The sequence below is a fragment of the Vigna unguiculata genome, chromosome 5 (genome assembly GCF_037176805.1).
Source record: "Vigna unguiculata cultivar grain cowpea cultivar isolate G323 ecotype 2 chromosome 5, ASM3717680v1, whole genome shotgun sequence".
In the NCBI taxonomy this organism is placed as follows: Eukaryota; Viridiplantae; Streptophyta; class Magnoliopsida; order Fabales; family Fabaceae; genus Vigna; species Vigna unguiculata.
In genome coordinates, this window is record NC_140796.1 from 16,859,514 (window position 1) to 16,875,675 (window position 16,162).

At 27.1% G+C, this 16,162-nt stretch overlaps 1 long non-coding RNA gene across 1 annotated transcript; it reads left to right on the plus strand.

Moving 5' to 3' along the window:
* Positions 1–2,888: 2,888 nt before the first annotated feature.
* LOC146886154 (uncharacterized) lies at positions 2,889–4,038 on the plus strand. Its single transcript, XR_014994833.1, has 2 exons — positions 2,889–3,636; positions 3,706–4,038. It is a non-coding gene; the product is annotated as an uncharacterized LOC146886154 (long non-coding RNA).
* Positions 4,039–16,162: the final 12,124 nt, after the last annotated feature.

Below are 16,162 nucleotides of genomic sequence, written 5' to 3' on the forward strand. Positions count from 1 at the left end.
TGCTCAGCACTTGACATTGAGCAAACACACCCAAAAATACAAAAAAAAAAAACAGTGAAAAATACCTATTTGGTTCACTATAAAGCACCCAAACTTGGAAAAAAACACCAAGTAATATTTTATCGTATCAACGTTTCACTTAATCCTCCATAATAACTCTATTTCTTACCTTTCGACCTTCTAAGGTATACACAACTCATTCATTCACCCAACTTACCAATTCAAATATAAAAAAACTTATGCACTTGATCCCAATGAAGTCTACACCCACTCAATATTTGCCACGTAGTAGAATTCACGCATTGCTCAAAACCATGCAACAACATTTCAACACTAAAAATTTGCACTTACTCTTGAATCCAAAACAACTAGACATTGGTATCCCAAAGAGATCAACAACCTGATAACACTTTCAGGCCAAAAAATAAAATATTGTCACATTGGCCATTGCAATATAACCATAAAATCACTCACAATTGTACACAGAAATGAATCCAACAATAAATAAAACTTAATTGCCTAATTGAACCATTCAAACTAAGTCATTCCTCCACCCATAAACCCCAATTTTTGTGCTATTGGATCATAACCCCTAACTTCATTATGAACATAAACATTCCATTAAATCTAGAGCATAAAAAAATTCAATTACCAACATAATTTTCACAACACTAAGGGTAAAATAATTAATATATCCCATATGAACTTTTTTCAACACACTTACCTTAACACGTGAACTTTAAAAAAACACCATTGATACATCAAAACAATAATAATCATCCCATCAAAAATAAAACCATTTATAATCATTGCTCTAACCCCAAAATCATTTACCAACGAGTAACAAACCTTCCTTCACGACACACTTATACAAACAAGAAGAAGAAAGAAAGGATAGCTCCCCTTACTTGAAAAACAAAATTATTACTTTTGGGATCCAAAAACAGAGAAATTGAACTCTTGACCACCAACTCATGAAAAGTCTTAAAAGAACTATGTTATTCTTCAACTTTGTAAGTTCATTTATTTATTTATTTATTTATATCATATCTCACCTCTAATTACCACCTATGAAATAATTATTTTTCGTGGATCTTATATATATAAATTAATTTTTATAAATAATACATTATTTATATTATTTTTACTTAAATCATTTTAATTCACACTTCAATAATCATTGTATTTTAATATCGCTTTGATTTATTATATATTTTATATATAGTAAATAGAAATATGTGTATTATTAAAAGTAAATATAATTTAAAATTAACAGTAAAATTAATAAGGTAATTATTTATTAAAAATTTTTTATTTAAAAAATTAATTGGAAATATAATTAGTTCATTTAAGAAATTAACATTAAAATTAGAAAGATAATTATTTTAGTTTTAAAAATATTATTTGTTAAAGAGTAAAATTGAATAAGTAATATAAATATATATTAAGAGAATATATCATTTATATATAATGCATTATGAAAATATATAATATATGGTAATATAATATTTTCAAGTTGATTTCTTGATTTATAGTATATCAAAATATGAAAATATATACATTACAAAATAAGTATGTTTACCGTGTCTAATAATAATAATAATAATAATAATAATAATATAATTTTAATAAATTAAATTAAATTAAATTATTCTTAAAATAAAAATATTTTTTTATTTATCTTCTGAATAATTTTTTTTGTTATTAATATTTTTTTAATTTAAAAAATAAATAAGTTCAAAAACAATAAAATTAGTATGATAATTATTTTAATTTTAAAAAATATTATTTGTTAAAGAATAAAATTTTGAAAAATAATATAATATTAAAAAGAATTATAAACTCAGATTTCAATATTAAAAAAATTAAATTCAAATTTATTAAAAACATCCCGTGCGTTCCATATGTATGCAGTATGTGTTAAGAGTCTCTTTACTATAATATTTTTAAATAAATATTTTAATTTTGCTATTATTTTTAATTACTTTTCACTTTTTTAAAACCTTAAAAATTTAGTATGCTATATTAAATTGATATTAAAAATGTAAAACTGTGAAAAATGTGTCACTGACTTATTATGACACATCATCAAAATATTTATCACGTCATATAAATTTTTCTATAGTATTTTTTTTTGTCATTTCATTTTACCAAAAAGCAGTAAATTGTATTTGATTAAAAAGGTTGAAAATATATTGAAATCAACGTAAAAGTAGTATAGCAAACAAGCATGGTTTTTATAATAAATTATATACAAGAGAGGAAGAAAGAAAAGAAGGAGAAATAGGTTATAAAATAAGTTATGTAATTGAAAGAGATCTATTGAAGTAAGATATTTATTTTTAAATGAATTGAGAATTTTAGGAAGAGGTGATGGTATCTAATCTCTACAGTTTGCCTTCAAAAAGAATTTTAATAAACTTTTAAGTATCGAGACTCTTCTTTACTATTGTCGTAATCGAAATCGAGACGATGAACAAAAAAAAAACGGGTTTGAAAAAAAAATTTGGAGTCGCCACCATAGTTATTCTGGAAAATTATGGAAATCCATAAAAATAAGACAAGTCTGCGAAAAACCAGATTTTTGGATCCGGGAGTCAGTTAGGCGTAGGGAAGGTATTAGCACCCTACAGCGCCAGCCCGAAGGCAGTACCTTTAATTAAAAATGCAAAGTTGATGTGGTTTTCAAAATGTTAATTTTTCCCAAAAATAATAAGAAAAAAAAAGCTAAAAAGAAACAAAAATATTTTTTTTAATTTTTTGGGCCCGAGAAGGACTGACCTTGGTCCTACGTATTTTCATTAAAAATGAGAAATTAGGGTTACTTAGTTCTTTATAATATATTTGGAAAACTATTTGGAAAATGATTTGATTTTTTGGAGGTGAACCTGACAAGGACTAGCCTTGCTCCTACGTATCTCACATTGGAGAGAATCAAGGATTAGGCCTGAGCATCGGTCGGGTTGGACCGGATTCGGGCCCAATACCCTTAATCCACACAAACCGAATATTTTTTGTTTTAAAATCCATATCCGACCATTTAATAGACTGGGTTAGTCGGGTTCGGGTTAACATGGATACGGTTAAATATGACTGGATATGAGTTACCTGAATTTAAAATTGTAAAATTCTAAATCTCCTTCAAAAAATCAAACCCATATCTCCTTCTTCTCCAGATCGTAAAAACCATACTCAGATCTCATTCTTCTCCGACCAAACCCAGATCTCCTTCTTCAGATCGAAAAAACCAAACCCAGATATCCTTTTTCTGTAGCACCCAAACCAGATCTCCTACTTCTTTCCCAAATTGAAAACCCAAACCAGATCTCCCTCTTCTTCCTTAGATCGAAAACCCAAACCAGATCTCCCTCTTCTTCACCTGCTCAAAAGACCCAAACCAAATTTCCTTCTTCCCTATATCGAAAGATCTAAACCAGATGCAGTATTGCGACATAACGGAGTATACAGCAAACCAGCACCGACGCAACCATACCAGCGACGGAAGGAGTGGAGATTTGCACGAAGGGGTAATGAGTTGTTGAAGGTTGTTGCAGGTGAAAGGGGACGGAAAAATAGGAAAGGTTTGAGTAGACAACTCGTGATTGTGAAGCTTATGAGAAAATGAGGAAGACAATGGTGTCTTCATTGATTGCAAACAGTAGGTGATGGTTATGTGTGGCAGCATTCTCTGGAGATTCTTTGGAGATGAAAAGGGTGGAGCAGTTGAATATAAAAAAAAATTAGGGTTTTTGAAATGTATCGGGTTTTAATTTTAAATTTCGTACCCGACCATCTAAGCCCGTTTTAACCCGAATATTTGGATCCATATAATCCGAATTCAAATAACCCGACCCGTATATTAACTTTTTCATTTGGGTAACATGGATACGGTCAGGTAGAGCTTTTTTGTTCAGCCCTATCAAGGATCACGTAGTTCTTAAAAAGCTTGTTTGTTTGGAAATGTTGATGTTTTTTATATTTTGGAATTTTATATGTTTTTGGTATTTTTGAATTACTTGAAAATATGTGTCACACGACGCAAGCGGTCAGACAGACACTAAAAGAGAAAGACACAATGAAGTGAAAGAAAACATTTTTATTTTTTGATTTTTCTATATTTGTAATTTTTATAATTTTCAAATATATTTGTGTTTTTTTTTTAAATAAAAATAAATAAATTTATAAAAGGATGAAATTTATATGTAATTTTGATGTTTTTTATATTTTGGAATTTTATATGTTTTTGGTATTTTTGAATTACTTGAAAATATGTGTCACACGACACGACGCAAGCGGTCAGACAGACACTAAAAGAGAAAGACACAATGAAGTGAAAGAAAACATTTTTATTTTTTGATTTTTCTATATTTGTAATTTTTATAATTTTCAAATATATTTGTGTTTTTTTTTTAAATAAAAATAAATAAATTTATAAAAGGATGAAATTATTTAAGAAGGATAAAAGTGAAAAATAAAATATAGGAGTACATGAGTAATGTGTGAAGTGCATGAAGTAAAATAAAAAGAGCCCCAATATAAGAGATAAATACAAATGAGTGGTGGAGTCAATAAAATTGGAGGTGCAAGAAGTGCACACTGGAGGTGGGTATAGTGAAACGTGGACTGCAAACAGTAACACAAACAAATTCAAAACAAACACATGAGGTATAGGCGCTAAAAGAGGGGTCCATCAAGTAAGGAAAACAAAGCGAACTCAAATCAAACAAGAACTAACTAACGTGGGGTGAGCAAGGGTGCGAGATTAAACATTCGGGGGTGCATGAAGTAAGGTGGGCTGAGACCTGATCAGCCCAATGTGAAATGTGCGTGGTGAATCATAACCTAAACCCTAGCTGCTCGAAAATCAGGAGGCAAGTCCCCTCCTTCTCTCCCTCTCGCGCCTGGAACCAAAACCATCACCAATCATCATCAACGCCTCACTTACTCCGGCAGGCCAGGGACGCCGGCGACGACGCCGACCACCACCAAAAAAAAAAGGACATCACGGGCGACCACGGATCCCTTTCTTCCTTCTTCTCCAACGTGCGCGAGATCCTTTCTTCTCGTCATCGCCCCCCATCTTTGCTTCAACACACCACCACGCAGCTGGCTTGCCGGCGACGCCAATCGATGCCGGAGACGTCGACCTCCTTCGCGAGACTCAACAACTCCGTTCTCGCGCACGCATCGAAACCTAACCCCGAGAGATCGCCACCCCGCCGCAACCAGCCAAAGACGCTGCCGGCGACGGCGACGTCCACCACGGACCTCGACGGTGAGAGCCTAGGATATGCGACTTTCACTCTCCCTCCTCGCGCGAGCACCTAGGGCCACTACCGTTAGTATGCGTCTTTCGTTTAAAGCTCCGACTCGCCGCCGGCGATGGTTTCCACTCCTTGGTTCATCTTTCTGTTATATTTGGATGCGGCTGATTGGGGAGTATGAGACTTGAGGGTTTGGTGCTGGAATGGGGTCCGGTTCAGTATGAAGGGAGATTGCTGGGATGGGGTTGTAACAGAAGCAACGGGTGATTTCTATTGATGACGAAGAATGTGTGTGATTCTGTCTTTTGGTGGTGTGTTCTGCTTGCAGGTTGAATTGGTGCTGGGATGTTGAGGTGGTAGTGAGTGAATGGTGTTGTCTTGGAATAGAGTGGAGTGAAAATGAAAAGATGATGAATTATGGTGGTGTAGTTGGGAGAAAGTGGGAGAACATGAATGTAAGCATGATGAGCGTGTGAATCCCTGTTTTTTATGGTTTTTTGTGTAGGTGCGAGATCAAGATGATGGTAAGCGGGTATGAACAGAATATGATGTATGAATGGGTTTTCCGTTTTTTTTTTTTTTGTTGCAGGAAGGAAGGATGGAGACAACATTCAAGTAATACATTTAATTCATAAAACACATCTTCTTAATGATCAATCGAACAGATAAACAATGCAAACACAACATCAGTTCACGCCAACATCAGTTATGTTCATGCTCAAGTGTTCCGAAGTGTACCTCTTGTAGATCCTCTTCAATACCTCCGGCAGTTCTTCTCAATGATGTTACTTTTGCTGTCACCGATTTCTCTTGTTCCCCTTTGCAATCCCCTTTTCTCCCTTTTTGTTGCTTTTGCTCTCTGTGATAGTGTGAAACTGTGTACTCTTTTCCAGAGTGTTCTCCCCTGAGTGCTGAGAGCTAGCAATCTTTTTTCTTTTTCAAATGGTTCTCCTCTGTTGTTATTACCATGTGAGTTTCCCCTTTCATCATACTCTGTACAAACATTCTGAGATGACCAAAAGTACAAGCCAGGATGCCTCCCAGCCACCCTATCAGTGTGGCTACGTCTGCTGTCCGCTGCCATGACTGCCGTGGGTGCCACAGTAGTACACATATACCCAACATTTCTGTTTGTGTGCTAAGACGCAGAGATGGTCTAAAATATGAAAATGAACGTTTTTTCTTTGCATGAGAGTGGAAGGGTCAGCAGAGAACAAGGTTGACTTCAATTTAATTTTTTCTTTTTATTAAAATACATAATATTAACAAAAAAAAAACAAAAAAACGAAAATGATAAAAAAAAAAAAAAACTAAACTAAAATAAGATGAAATGAAATGAAAAATGAAAAATGAAAAATTAGAATTAAAAATAAAATAAAAAGAATATAAAGTAAAATAGAAACAATAAAAGAAAACAAAGAAGATAAAAAGGCGAAAATATAAGTATTTAAGAAAATGAAAATAAAAATAAAGAGTAGAAGGAAAATTAAAAGAGGTATGACTAAAACAATTTTGAAAAAAAAACATTTTACCATCTTATTATTTATTGTCTATTTTTTTGAAATTTTTGCAAATCAATTTTATTTTCTGTCCGGACGAAATTGGATGTTGACAATTTATCTATACTCAATTTACTTGTAAGAGATTCAATTCACTAAAATGTTATGAGTGGAAAATTACTTTTAGGTATATTTAAACTTAGATTTGGTAAACTTTTTCATATTCCTATAAATATTTTTTATATTCTAAATCAATTAAAGGAAGAAATAAAATAATCTAAATTATCATCAATTAATTTATATATAATAATAAAACAAACCAGCACGAGACCCATGCATACGCTTTTTTTTTTTTATATTTTGTAATTTTTAAAACAAAAATTTTATTATTATATATAAATTAATAATTTGAATATTTATTATTAGTTTAATTATATATATATATATATATATATATATATTTTATAGTAAAATGTAAATAGTCCACAAAATATTATATAATATAAAATTGATATTAAAATTTTAAAATAAAAACACATATAAATATAAACACAAATATATTATATTAAAATAAGATGTGTATTCATGGATCATTGTAGGAAATAATTAAAGAAATTTAAAATATTTAAAGAAATCAACAAATGTATAAACTCAAAATCTCCAATTCAATGTTAAAGAAATTTAAAATAATTAATGGAATCAACTAATTGATAACAAATCTTTACATATGTAATTATTAATTACAAGTATATAAATTTAAAAGATTTCAAAACGTATGAAATAAATTATAAAATTAAAATAATTAATAGAACTAATTGGTTAATTAATGAAAATATTTAAAAATAGATCATATAATTGATTGCAAAAATAAATCTTTTAATCTTTTAAATATTAGAATCCGGTTTCAAAATAAAATAATTATTACTTTGAAAATATTAAATTTTTTAATTAAAAATAATTAAATACACCTTTATTATTTTCGCAATACAAAGGACAAGAAATCATGAAAGTAAAAGTAGAAAGGACCAATATTTATTCGATCAACCGAATTTGAAATAACGGAGTAAATTGCATTTTCTTTATAATTATTTAACTTGTTATCATATAGTACTTGTTTAAACTACAATTTTTTGTCAAGTCTCAAATAAATAACCTATTCATACAGTAAAATGCTTATAATACAAAATCATCACATAATCTCCTCAAGAGAAACTATTGTTGAGAAAAAAAATACATAAAAGAATTAATTCTTTCTTTTAATTTTTTTTTTGAAATATTGTTATGAAAACATTGATATTTTAATTGTTCGAAGAATAACACAATTATAATGTTTCAAAGGCAAAGATGGTTAACATTTTGATATAATGTTTTACAATGTTTTACTAACATTTACAATGTTTTACTATAGGTTCGTAACCATATACAATATAATGTTATTATGTTTTTTTGGTGAAAAAAATATAATGTTATTACTCATATTTTTTTTGGGTGAAAAACAGACTATGGTAAGCCTTTATGTTCACATCATATTATTTTACTTTTAAGTTAAAAATTAACGTTAATTATATTTTTTTCTCAAATATATTATATAAAATATATGTATTATATTTTATTTTATGACTTTGTTTATTATAGTTGGAACAATATTTAGTATTAATGTACAATTTTAAAAGATGTATAAATTGGTTGAAATTATATTAATGGTTGAAAATATGTATAAATTGAAAAAGTAACACTACTGGATAAAACAAACACCACAACCTTCTTGATCATATATGGTGCCAAGCAAGCATGCATGCAACATCGCTAAACAAACACCCCAACCTTCTTCATGACGTCAATATCAATATGTGTAATTTAATGCTCCAATAAAGTCTTGTAATTGTAACTCAATCGATTATACACCACTCACTCAACTATGTTTACCATTGCTCTCTCCACACAACCAAAAAAATAAAAAGGGATATAGAATGCTCAGGCTCCACCACAGAAAATAAAATGGAGTACATGCTACTATTTAAGTTAATAACAATACACCATTTTTTCATTGATGTCTTTCTTCAATACTATCTTCCCTTCTCTGGTAACGTAACTTATCTTTTGATAAGATGTATAATAACAATAATATAAATAGTTAAATATTATAATGATAATATTAGCAAAAGTAATACCAATTATACTAATAGCAATATAATACAAATAATATTAATAATACGCGCGGGTGGTTGCTGTTTTTTTTTTTATATTTCAAAAATAAATAATATTGTTATTATATTTAAATTGGCAATTTTTTTTGGAATAATCATATTTATACGGTTTAATTATTTAGTGTACGAGATTAATAGCTATCAAGCTAAATCAAAATTTTCAACCGTAAGTTGTTTAGATTAAATAACTAAATATGACTACAAACAATTTGAATATAAAATAATTGAAATAAAGTAAATCAAATACCACAAAATATATGACTTACCATCACCCTCCAACAACAACATTAACACACGTCCATTTAAATATTAGCACAGGAGAAAAAAAATTATTCGTAGCTGACATTGATTTTCATAACAATAATATTTAATAAAGATAATTTCTTTTTAAGTCTCTTCATAAGAATAATATTTAAAGAAACATTATTTTATATATTTATCTATATTATTTTTTGAAATATAAATCGTAAAATTACAATAACATAAATATAATTTAATAATATAAACGTAAATTTAAATTTAGTAACTAAATGTATCAATTTAAAATGATGATTATAATATCAACTTATGATAGTGTATCTTTTAGATTATAAATATATATTATATTATAAGTTATTTAGGTATTTTGCAATAGGTGCTAAGAAGATAGATTGTTTATTTTATAATTACGTGTTAAGTTGTTAAAAAATAATCAAATGTTCGTGACATAATTGGGGTTAGAAAAATTAACAAATATATGAAATAAATACTAATTTTGGTTCTAAAAAGATTGAAATGGAAGAATGGTTTATGAATAATAATTGATATAAACTAATGATGTGTTCTGCCACTAATATTATAATCATTATTACAATAAAATAAGATCTCATGTAATCTCAACAAATCTTACCATTAATTATCATTCTAAGGTTTTAGCATAAGTTATATCCTGCAAATATTGAAAAAGTTAATTATCAGCACCACAATATTCACGTACAACTTTGTTAATATAAATGGCCTGAAATTGTTATTCTACTTAATTAATTGTTAAAGTTTTATGTATTCACTGGTCTAATTTTTCAAGTTCAGGTACTCATGCTTAGTTCAGTGTCAAAAAATAATAGTAATATTATTAATATTAATACCAATATTAACAACAACACTAATAACAATATTAACTATAATAATAATAATAATAATACTAATAATAATAATTATTATTATAATGATAAAATAACAACAATAATAATCTATAACAATATATAAAGACAATATCTTTTTTGTGTGCACATTTTATTTTTCTAGTTTTATCCTCAATTATTATTTTATAAATAATTTACCTTTAACGGTTATTGTAAAATTCTCTTACGTCTTTAACCGTTATTTTAAAAATTTCTTTTGTGTACATAATTTTTTTTTTCTAATTTCATATTTAACAACTATTTTAAAAATTATTTATATATTCTTTATTGATCTTTAACTCAAATTTCTATAAAAGTTATAAAATGCTAACATAAGTCGCGCGTGTATTTTCACTAATAATAATAATAAATAATGAGTATTTTTATATAATAAATTAAATAAAATTAAATAATTTTGTTTAATATTGATTTTATTATGTTAAAATAACATATTATTAAAAATACAATTAATAATACCAATAATAATACAAATAAGATTAAAAAAATAACATTTGGATATGATTTTTTGTTTTGTTTTAAATTATAAAATTGACACAACAATTGGTTAGTGAGGCGTAAAAAACAATATTGTTATATAATTAAAGTTTACAATAAAATTTTTAAGTTATATATTATATTAAAATGAAATTTCTATATATCGGTAATTGTTAATAAGAAGGAAGGCATATTTTGCTAAAGGATCTCTTTCAAAATAAATCTAACATGTTGATGTTAAAGTTTTTAAATAGAAACGTAAAATATTTTAAATAAAAGTAAGGTCTATATATATAATATCTTTTTAATAAATTTTAAAACGTCAAAATTAGTGGTAATTAGTGTATTATGGAAACACAGTAGAAAAATAGCACTAAAAAAATCTAGCAGAGAATCCAAATTCATAAACAGCTTAAAACATAGACAAAAAATATCAAATATGTATTGACCATATGAAATCAAAGAAAAACATGAAATTAAACTTCAAATATTTAAATAAAAGTAACATGTATATGTGAATAAAATGCAACATATTATGAAATGTAATCCATATTAAAAATGAATTTGAGGTTAAAATAAATTTTTTTAAATAAAAATAAATAGAGATATTATTATTAACGTAGACATTAACACTATAATAACTAATTATTATTGCATATATACAATTTTTTTTATCTTAAATTATGAATTTAACATAGTGATTGAATAGTGATGTGTAACAATACAATATTATTATAGATTATATTAAAATAAAGTGTCTATTCAGATGTCTATGTTAAACTAAAATGTAAGCGAATTGAAATTGACTTTGTGATTGAAAGTAATAAAATGTAATAAATATTTTTAATAAATATTACTTCAAATTGTTTAATTCATAAATGAATGAATAATTTCAAATCAAATATTTTATTGATTCAAATAATAATAATAAAAATAATAGTTATTATAATAGTATTACCAACTACTAATAGAAAACTCCGGGTATAATTAAAGGAATTTAAAATAATTAATGAAATTAACTAATTAATAAAAAATATTTAAAAATTAATTATATAATTATTAATTGTAAATATTTAAATTTCAAAGATTTCAAAATCTATAGAATAAAAAACAAACGTTTCATAATTAGAAAATTAAAAATAATTAATGACATGAATTAATCAATTAATAAAATAAATTTAGAAACAAATGATATAATTATTGATCCCAAAATAAATTTTTTAATTCTATAAAAATATGACAGTTAAAGATACTTTATTTTGAATAATAATAATAATAATAATAATAATAAAATAACACCAATGCTAATATCAATACTAAGGGTAATGTTACTATTATTATTAATATCACCAATATTAATATTATGTATTATGGATCTCCTATAACATAAATACAACATCAAAGTTGAAATTGAGCTTAAAATGTGATAATATGAACATAAATAGATACAAATGACTTAAAATAATATTTAAAAAGAATCTACTATTACCTTATTGTATTTATAGTAGACTAAATTACAATTTTTGACGTGTATTAGGTAGTATTGAATATTAATAATATAGGAAATAAATATTAATATTTATGTAATTCATATTTTTGTAAATAAATATTTTTAATATATAATTATATCATGATTAAAATTCATAATAAATGTCTTTTCCAATTTTAGGTATATATTTTTTAAATGGTTATATTGAAAAAGATCTATTATCTTGTATGGTGCCAAGCAATTCTTAATAGTCGATTTAAAATGGTTATTTAATTGGAAAAATTATCTGAACTTAGTAAACATGTTAGACAACTGGTACATTGGTACGCATAGTTTATGAAAAAATACAAATTACTAAGGGTTACATTTCTTTAACAAACTGAAGCGTGATATTTAGGAATTTATACATTTTGCTCTTTAATGTTTCTATTTTCACCGTTTTCAACAGTTACCATAGTACTAAAGTCTCATAAAAAACAGTACATTGTAATAGAGTTCTATTAAAAAAAAGTGCAACGGTCATATAAAAATATTGCCCTCTATATTACTAAACAATGTTTAATACCAGTATCACAGTATAAGAAGAAAATATGAAAGACTTGTATCAAAGTTCAAAACAAAAGACATTCAAAAGTTCAGGACGTGCAGTGGTAGCCCATGAAACCTAATCAAATTACATATTCAAATGTCATATTAATGCATTTTGTATTTTGATATACTTGGATACAATTTTTTGGTTTTTCCATATTGTGTTTATATTTTGGTTATAGACATTGGAAATAAAAATATAAAGCATTACGTATTTTTAATATGAAAATATGAAAAACAACTTGATCTGTTTTTTTTAAATTTTTATTTCAAGTTTTTCTAGACAAAAATACAAACCAACATGAGTGAAGTATGCGTTAATGATTGGAAACATATTCAATTCTTCTATGTAAAAAAACCACCACAATCTAATTTCTCTTGGATGGGTAAATCCAAGGAAGTAAAATTGGCTAGAATCATCAACACAAACTGCTCTATCAGTGTAAATTTATAGTCTAACAAAACCTTTGAGAGCAAGGGTCATTTCATTTCCACAACATCCATAAAGCATATATGTACATAATGTATGGTAGAAAAATTATGAAACATGAAACAACCATAGAAAATGAAGATAAAAAGCCTTTGCTTTTGTGGCCACCTAGCAGTGCCAAATATCTCTTACAGTACATCACACTCAATGCATGATTGGATGTTCTACCAGTAAATGTAAATTTGCTCATCCATCATCATCACCTCATAATAGATAGAACATAAGACCATAAAATCTTATGTATTTAAATATAACCCCGTTAATACATGTGAACCTGTGAGTACATAAAAAGATGAAAGAAAAAAGTTAATAGTTAATACAAAGTATTTGAGTGATGAATACATATAGTATAGTAGTATATACTCAAATAGATACTAACATGAAAAGAGATGAAAAAAGGAGTTGTGTTTGGCATTTGATAACAGGGGGCACTTAAGGGAATTTCCTATTCTAACATACCAGATAGTCGAATAAAGGAACAATTTCACATAAAAAATGTATAATATACATACACAGTTTCAATTCAGCCTAGTTGTTATCCAAACTACAATTTTTTTTTATAGTTACTAAATTCATTAATTGTGGAAGAGGAGGGAAGTAAACGTTTATAGGAAATATCTAATAGAATACAAAATAAAAAGCCTCTAACTATTAATCAATGAAATAAATGTCATTCATCTCAATGAATAACTAATACAATACAATATAAAATAAGTTTCATTTATCTCAATAAATACAAATGACGTCACATGAGTACCAATATTCATAATACATGTTGATAACCCATTTACATGACTGCTGCAATATCGGTCAAGTCAAATAAAATAACACCTTATGAAAATGTTAGAAACTAATTAAGAAATCCTGACAAAGAAATCACTTCCAATTTTATCAGATATTGTATTGATTGTTCTCCACCAACCCCGTCCTACAAATAAATTTCATAATCCATCATAATCACAATTCCAGATATAGATTAAAGATATCATGACCATTATAGCACAACGGATTTCTAAACCAAGAGAATAAAGTTTGAGAGTACGAGAATTTGAACAAAGTGGTATGCAACAACTTCCAACCGTAACACTTGGTTTTATTTGGAAAGTAAGGTTACAATATTATCAAGAGCAGCAACAAAACAATTACAACCACAATGATGAATGTGTATCATCTCAGTCATTAATATTAATAGTCATTTATACCTGCAATCATCATATGAAGTTATAACAACAAGTATATGAGACAAAAATTAAGTTTGGGTCCATTCTAAAATGAATTCAAATAAAAAAAGAAAGTCATTAATTGATGTTAATAACCATGTCTACCAATAAAAAATAACTATAAAAGTAGCAACAAAACAATAAAAAAATGAAAAGAGAATAATAAAATACTGATATGATCATGAAACTATACTTACTTTCAAATCATTAGCAAGTTTTAAATTTTCTTCAAGATAACATTTTCTTGAAGCCAAATCATTAGACGCATAGAGAGATAACTTCATTTTACTCCTCATCAATTGCCTAATAAAAATGTAACATTCAAAGTTTAAGATTGATATCATATAAGTAAGATGGTAAAATACAACTATAATTTACAAACATATTTACTAACCATTCTTAGTTTAGAGAATTGTCTCTCTAGTTTGCATTTCTATTCAATAGCTGTAGTTCCTGCTGCCATTAAATTTAGTTAATTTCCTTAAAACCTGAAGATGTAGATAAGCATAAGTGACACATTTATATTTTGTACCTTCGTGCGGGAAAAAAACATTTTTTTCATGGAGGGATCTCCTCTTCTTGCCCGCTTGCCTGTGAATAAAGTTCTTTCAATCAAACATATAATTTGATGGAATTGTATGAAGTACTCAATATCTTTCAAAGAAAAACATGCATGAGTGTTTATACTTTTCGAACATTATGAAACTTCCAAAGTAAAATTGATCAAAAGTAAGAGTGTTAACATTAGTAATAAAGAATTTTTGGGATCTTTTTAGAGTATATCTATCATTGCATTCATACATATTAAGAATATATATGAATTTAAAGTGATTTCAATTTAAAACCATGAAAGAAAAATATGGAGAAGGCAAACTTACAGTAAATCTTCAGTAACTCCAAACACACATATCAAGGATTATGCTCCCTAAGGTTTCATAAGGACAAAGAAAGGAAAAACATTAGATACACATTTACATGGAAAGGATTTTTTGGATTATAAAAACATATTCAAGATACAAAACAAATAGAAACATCAAGATAGAAAACAAAACCTTAACAACAAAAGCCAAAGCAAACTTTAACTGCAAAAGCTAAAGCAAACCTTAACAACAATCATCTCATGAAAGAAAACAAAACCTTAATAACAAAAGCAACAAACAAACCAACCATCAATATAATAAACAAATATACAAAAATAAAAACAAACCACAAACCCATTTGATAGATCCACGAAAATACGGTAATAGGAGATGGAAAAAAAATAATCATAGAAAAAAAAAACAATCAATTGATTAAGGAGAACAAAACCTTAACAGAAAAAAGCCAAAGGAAAAATATATAAATTTGGGGTTTCAAAAATATGAGCAGGAGAGAAAGGAGGGATTGTTCGCAAGTTCATTCCACAAAAGCACCACAAAATATAGAATTTCAGTCGTGGCTAGAAGCTTCCTCGACAATTGATTTGCAAAGGGCCTTAAATCCTTGTCCATGAGCCTTATTTTCTTCGACGTCAAAGTACTTCAATCTGCAAAAAAAAATCAAAACTTTCATAAAGAACAATCAACACAAAGTAAAAAAAAAAAAACAGAACACAAAGTAAAGAAAAAATAACAGAGTATGAAGAAAAAGAAAGAAGAAGGATCCACAAAGAAGAAGAAAAAAAAAAGAAAAAAGGAAGAAGAACAACAAAAACTAACCTTGATGAACCAAAGGTTCTGTTATGCATGAAAAACAATAAACAAGAAGTTAA